Source organism: Trichechus manatus, unplaced genomic scaffold (assembly GCF_000243295.1).
Source record: "Trichechus manatus latirostris isolate Lorelei unplaced genomic scaffold, TriManLat1.0 scaffold00046, whole genome shotgun sequence".
NCBI classification, from domain to species: domain Eukaryota; kingdom Metazoa; phylum Chordata; class Mammalia; order Sirenia; family Trichechidae; genus Trichechus; species Trichechus manatus.
In genome coordinates, this window is record NW_004443982.1 from 17,237,399 (window position 1) to 17,244,845 (window position 7,447).

Here is a 7,447-nt window from a genome sequence, read left to right on the forward strand (position 1 = left end):
TATCTTCTCTGAACACGATGCCATCAAGGTAGAAATTAACAACAGAAAGAGCAAGGAAAAAAAAAATCAATGACATGGAAACTGAATAACACCCTGCTTACAAACCACTGGGTAACAGAAGAAATCAGAGATGGAATAAAAAAATTCCTAGAATCAAAAGAAAATGAAAACACATTGTACCAAAACCTTTGGGACACAGCAAAGGCAGTTCTCAGAGGACAATTTATAGCAATAGATGCACACATCAAAAAAAGAAGAAAGGGACAGAATCAAAACATTAACTAGAGAACTCAAACAAATAGAGAACAGCAAAAAAAGCCCACAGCCACCGAAGAAAGGAAATAATAAAGATCAGCGCAGAAATAAATGAAATAGAGAATAGAAAAACAATAGAAAGAATCAACAAAACCAAAAGTTAGTTCTTTGAAAGAATCAAAATCAACAAACCACTGGCCAGACTGACAAAAGAAAAACAGGAGAGGACACAAATAAGCCAAATAAGAAATGAAATTGGGGATGTTACAACAGACTCGACTGAAAGAAAAAGGATCATAACAGAGTTATGTAGAAGCTGATGAGTTCACACACTGCTGCTGATCCAGAATCATGTGGAACAGAAATTAACTACATAAGACTGATTAAACGAAAGGAAACTATGGGTTTTATGTGGAAATACTGCTGATGTTTTAAGGTCCTAATTTCTGGATATAAGAACTTATTTTCCTTTTTCCTAAATTATCTAACTAATGGGTTTGATATTGTAACTCTTGAATTAGAAGTTCTGTTGGTAAACTTAACGAAGTTGTAACTATCATAACCAGAGAAGTGTCTGAAATTTGAGCCATGATTTTACAAAATAGAATAGTATTAGCCTTCCTGTTAGTCTCTCAAGAAACAGTTTGTGCCTTAACAGATAAATGTTGCTGTATTTATATTAATACCCAATCTAAGGTTTTGCAGAATGTAGTTGCTGTTGAGGCACATGAAAAGCAGTTACTGATGCTGCTTATGCATAAACAAACACCTATTATAGGGGGAGGCCCATCTATCCCAGCCAAATCTCCTCTAGGTTGCATTCTAGCAAACTGTAGGAGGTATAGCTATGAGCCTATGACAAGAAAGAAAATGATATGCTTATGTAACAAGGTATGGCCCCAATACCAGCTGGGGGACCAGGAACATTGAATTCTGTCTTAGTCATCTCGTACTGCTCTAACAGAAATACCACAAGTGGATGGCTTTAACAAAGAGAAGTTTATTCTCTCACAGTCCAGTAGGCTACGAGTCAAAATTCAGGGCGTCAGCTCCAGGGGAACGCTTTCTCCATCTGCTCTGGAGGAAGGTCCGTGTCATTAATCTTCCCTTGGTCTGGGAGCTTCTCTGCGCAGGAAGCTCAGGTCCAAAGGACGCGCTCTGCTCCCGGAACTGCTTTCTTGGCGGTGAGGTTCCCCTATGTCTCTGCTCGCTTCTCTCTTTTATATTGCAAAAGAGATTGGATTAAGACACTATCTAATCTTGTCAACCTCATCAGTATAACCTCATCACAGTGATAGAATTTACAACACGTAAGGAGATCACATATAATGTCATCATAGTGATAGAGTGTACAACACATAAGGAAATCACATCAGATTACACAATCAAACAATACTGGGAATCATGACCCAGCCAAGTTAACAGATATTTTTGGGGGACACAATTCAATCCATGACAGCTTCAAAATGGGTCTTTGGCTTACGGCACAATTTTTCAGCTCGACTTGTTTTGTAGGAAAAAATGGGACGAAGTTCCCTATATTCAAGCTTTCATGCGTCTCTATCAAACTTTAAATCCCTCTAACCAGGCTCTTTTCCAGGGAAAGCCGAAGGCAAAAGTGCTTCCTGAATCCTCACCAGAGGGTCACCTCTTGGAAGGAATAGCCCTGATAACTGCTTTGGCTCCTCCCCCCATATAGGGAAGGTGCGGTAAAAGCCGACAGGTCTGGTTGAGGAAAGATGGCAGAATTCCCTATAGAAAGGACTGAGCCTGATTCTAGTCCGGCCAGCTTGGGAGAAACTGAGGAAGGAAGGGAATTGGGAAGTAAGAGTCCGACTTCAGTGGGTATGGTCTCCCCGCTACACACACCCGTCAGGGTCCTGTTTTTGGTGAGGGTACTGCTGGAGCTCAGGCAGGGCAATTTCCTCTGAGAAAAATTCCAGCCGAAGGAGGAACAATGTTAGTACATACTCCTTTCTCTACCTCCGACTTGTATAATTGGAAGAATCACAATCCCCCTTTTCGGAGTAACCCATATAGGATGGCAGAGTTGTTCCATTTTCTACAGATCCCGCCTGAAAACGCATGTGCCTTGCAGGCGACACTGTTGCAAGAAGAAATAGTGACACTTAGTGGCATTCCTTTCCATTTTCAACAAAAGGTGAATCCGGAGGTCTGGGCATCAGAAAGGCCTGGGCGAGCCAAGTCAGCTGCACGGGTTAAAACTATTTTAAAACCTGGAGCACCTATTATAAACCAGAGGCAATATCCCCTCCTCAAGGAAGCTTTGGAAGGGATCGCACCATTGGTGCATCGATACATAAAAATTGAACTTTTGAAATTTTGCCAGTCTCCGTACAACACCCCTATCTTATCGGTGTTGAAACTGGGGACAAGGGGATATTGGTCCATTCAAGACCTACGGAAAATCAACCAAATAGTAGAGGACACTCATCCGATTGTGCCAAACCCATATACCCTTTTGGTTACTATACCCAGTCAATGTGCTTGGTTTTCAGTACTGGACTGGAAAGATGCCTTCTTTTGTATTCCTCTACACCCCGAGTCTCAGCCTGTATTTGCCATTGAATGGTCTGATGTCAAGACAGGGAGTTGCTGTGGGGATACTAACTCAGACCCTGGGACCAGCCAGGCGTCTGGTGGCCTACTTTTCAAAACAGCTGGACAACGTGGCCCGGGGTTGTCCCCCTTGCTTTCGAGCTGTGGCTGAAATTCACCCTTGGACAAAGGGTAATGGTAAACACCACATACAATTCTGCCTCTTTTGGAACAAAAGGGGGTTTTTGGCTCATGGCAGGCCGGATGGGAAAATATCAGACAATCTTGTTAGACAACTCAAACGTGGTTCTGAATGCTGTCTCCTCCCTCAATCCTGCAACATTGCTGCCTATTTCGGAAGATGCCCCAGTACATGACTGCCTAGATATAACTGGAGAAGTTTATTCTAGCAGACCAGATCTCTCAGATGTTCCCTTGACTGACCCAGAGATAGAAATGTATACAAATGGCAGTAGCTTTCTGTATGAAGGATGCCACAAGGCAGGATATGCGGTGGTGACACGAACTGAGGTCTTAGAGGTAGCTCCACTTCCTGCCGGCACTTCGGCTCAAAAGGCCGAACTCATAGTCCTCGGGCGGGCCCTGCGACTAGGAGTAGGAAGACGCACAACTGTGTATACCGATAATAAATATGCCCATCTGGTCCTTCACTCACACGGTGCCTTGTGGAAAGAAAGGGGACTTCTGACATCTGCCAACAAAGAAATAAAACGTACCAGAAATCCTGGAACTGCTGAAGGCAATCAGTGATCCCCTTCAGATGGCAGTGGTATAAATTTTAAATATCTGCTGGTTTTTGTGGACACCTTACTCAGGGTGGGTGGAGGCTTTCCTTTGTCGAACCGAATGAGCCCAAGAAGTGACCACGGTGTTCCTCAAAGAAATCATACCCCGTTTTGATCTTGCAATCTCAGTCCAGAGTGACAATGGGAGAGCTTTTATGGCAACAGTCACCCAAGAAGTCAATAAGGTTTTAGATATAAATTGGAAATTACACTCAGCCTGGAGACCACAATGGACTGGAAAGGCCAAAAAGATGAACCATACTCTAAAAAAGGCCTTGGCAAAACTTTGCCAGGAGACAAGCTCCACTTAGATACAAGTTCTCCCCATTGCCCTGCTCAGAATCCGGGTAGCCGCTCAAAGTGGGCTCAGATTGAGCCCTTATGAATTAATACATGGGACACGATTCCTGAAAAAGTCGACTTTCCCCACCTCGGTGATGACAGAGGTAGAGAAAAGGGACTGGGTCCGTTTTCTGAGAGCTGTCATAAACACTGTTAATCAGTATGCTTCTTCTCGTTGGTCTTTTCCTTCTGACACTCCCCTCCACAGGTTCCAACCCAGAGATCGGAGATCAGGTCCTGTTGAAAACCTGGAAGAATAAACACCCGGAAGATCAACTGGCCCCTCAGTGGGAGGGACCTTTTGAAGTTCTCCTGACCACACACTCGTCTCTGAAATTAGCAGGAGTAGCCGTGTGGGTGCATCACCTGAGAGTAAAAGCAGCCCCGCCAGAGAAAGAGAACGAAGCAGAAAACAAAGAGTCACCATACTCTTGTACTACAATTCAGGGCCTGAAGTACAAGTACAGGAAGCTTACAGTACAATGATTTTGAACTTGTTTCCCTCTATTTTTCCAGGAGATCTGGACAGAAAAGGTGCCAGTGATCCTACAGGCAAAGGGGACACTGACCCTGCAAGCTGGGGACACTCTGACCCTCCCGTGTGTAGTCTCAACCCTAACTCCAGTAGGTCCAGTTAAGTGGGCCATAGAAGAGCCCGAAAGAGGAACCTTAAGAATAGTGATTATCCCAGTTTGTTTTGCGTTCCCTGTTTTATGAGAATATTAACAAAAGGAACTACAAATACACTTAAGGCTAGAAAAATTTTTACCCTAGTCAGTCGGGATGCCCATTTTTCAAGCTCTGAGGACGAATGTCATCTAGTTCACCAAGATGCAGCCAATTTCCACTCTGACTCACCCCCCACCTATGGCCCCTAGTCGATATCGGGAGGTTTCTCACCCCAGGTGATGCCCCTAACAATAGGAAGTAGAAGCGACACCCTGTTTCCCAAGATTGAGAAACTTCCAATAAAAGGGGGGATTGGAAGAGGCTGCATAAGTCTAGCTCACTATTATTACTCCCCCTTGCTAACCCCCCGCGTTGTCTCATGATCTTGTTTTTCCCTGCGGTTCCAGTCTCTACAAAAGGTTTAAGATTAACCGATGTTCCTCCCTGGAGGGTGAAAAACAAGTGATAATGATCTAGGAATGACGAACCGAACAAAGCACCCATCTTGGGACAAGAAAACCAGGATGTTGCCAGATAACCCCCAAGAAAAGATTAACTCATCCGGGACGTGACCACCTTAAGGGGGAACTAACATGAACTTCTAAGACCCATATTCCTGTCCCTATAAAAGCCTTCGGCCGATCTCCAGTGGGGGAGACCGGTTTTTTGGAGGAGTCTATTCCCCTCTGTCTCATATATATCGATATATAATAAAACTCTTGCTGCTCACCTCACCCCTCTCTCAGAATTGGCTATTGCGGCAGGCGGCTCCAATCCGCGTTATTGGTGTGACACTCCCTGGATAGTCTGGTCTGATGGAGGCCACAGAAGAGCCTGACATGCCCCATTTTCTTGTGCCTCTTGGTAGACCAGGAGCTGGAGGGTTGATGGCTCCCCAGGGAGGTATCAGTAGTAGAGAAACCCATAGGAGATGTGGAGAAGCATCCCCAAGAGCTAGAGAGGGTAAGATGGAAGTTCAAGTCGGGGGCTGTAGTGAAAATTGGGAAATGGCATGCTTTTTAGGTAAACCAATGTGAAAACCTGGAGGATGCTCCCAGGGCCCATAACCTAGCTAACAGACCAGACCATAGTGGCAAAGAGAAAGGTGCCCTTCCACAGTGGATGTGGCCCATGCCAAGGCACAAAGCTCAGTGAGCCCAGAAGCAGTTGGATTTTCAACTCCCACTTGCCCCTTCCTCCAGGCCTCTTTGTGCAGTGCCCAAAGTGTACAACCTAATGCAGCAGCCCTGATTGGAATGTGCCTCAAGCTAAGATCTTTCTTAGGCAGGAAAAGGGTGAGGTCCTACTTTAGGGGCTTACAAAAAAAATTACCAAAAAAGAAAAAAAATACTACACAGCCCTTCTCAAATGCCTCCATGAAACCAGATCCTTCCTGCAGGCAGCCTAGAAACCCTATCCTGATGCCAGGATCCAGCGATGCCAGGCCACAGGGTGGAGGCTCTAGGCTAGTCGTGGTGTCCTTGGGGTGGTTGAGAAAAACCCAGGAAATGAGGGGATCTGGCTCAGGAAACTACAGCTGAATCTCCGAGGCTGTGGGTGAGGCAAGGAACTTTCTGTGCCTTGTGCTTCCCCATCAGCAAACCCTGAAGGCGAACCTCAAGACCCAACCCAAACCGCAGTGCAGCAGACACGTGCAGCAGGCACGCACCCGGTCTAGCCCTTGATCCATCCCTTCACAAAAAACAAACAAAAAAGTGTAGTATGAACTATGGCTCCAGCATAACCACAAACCTAAGTTCAAATCCCTACTCTGCTCGTAACAGGGTGATCCTGGGCAAGGTTCTAAGCGTCGGTTTCTTCTTGGATAAAACGGACATAAATAACATCCAACTTGGGGCGTGGACGTGGGGGGTCAAACTAGCGAACGTGGCCCCCGCAACTGGTCATAGTGGGACACTCCGGATCTCCTCGATTGCTCCTTCTTTTTCGGTGACTCACGCAGCTTTCTGCATGGGGGGCATCCTTTTAAGAGCCCAGGATCTGGGAGGCGGTTGGGCCAACGTGGTGTGTATTCGGGGTGAGGGGACGCATAAATGGAGAACAGAAAGATGCTTTCGGATATTCCAGCTTGCTGTAGCACACTCTGGGCACTCTCTATGCCCGGAGGGCTCAGCCCCACTCCGAGAAGAGGCGATCGCATAAAAGGAGACAGGGTGGCTCTCAGCCCCGCACCTCGCAGTGTTCCGCGGAGGCGGGCGGAGGAAGGAGGGCTGGCCCGAGGCGGAGGGAGCGCGAGAGGCGAGAGGAGGAGTTTTGCAGGCCGGCCTTTGCCCGCGCGCGGCGCAGTCTCTGGGTCGTCCGTCTCCTCCCGCCCCCTAGAAGCGCGCTGCGCCCGAGCCCAGCGAAGCGCCGGCGCGCCATGGTGAGTCCCGCACTCCGGGCCGTGCTCTTGCCGCCGCTGCTGCTGCTACTGCTGCGCGCCCCGCCGAGCTGCGGCTTCCCAGGTAGGAGCGCGAGGCGGGGCTGCCTCCCCGGCCGTACGCCGGGGGCTCCCCGAGCGGCCGCTGGGACCTCTTCGCTCTGGACGGAGGGAGGCGCGGGGGGCGCCCTTTGTTTGCGCCAAAATTGTCCTGCATAGTCCTAGGGAGGGGGTGACGCAGAGCGGGACTCGCGTCTGGGCACTGGGAGGGGAGAGCGGACCATCAGCCCGGCGCGGGGCGCCTTCGCGACGCCGCGAGCCCAGGCACTTTATGCGTCCAGTATTCCAGGGTTCCAGTCAAACCCACGTTGGCATAGGAAGCTACGAAAAGAAGCTTGACCGCGAGTTCATTTCTCACCACCCTGAGTTTTGCCAC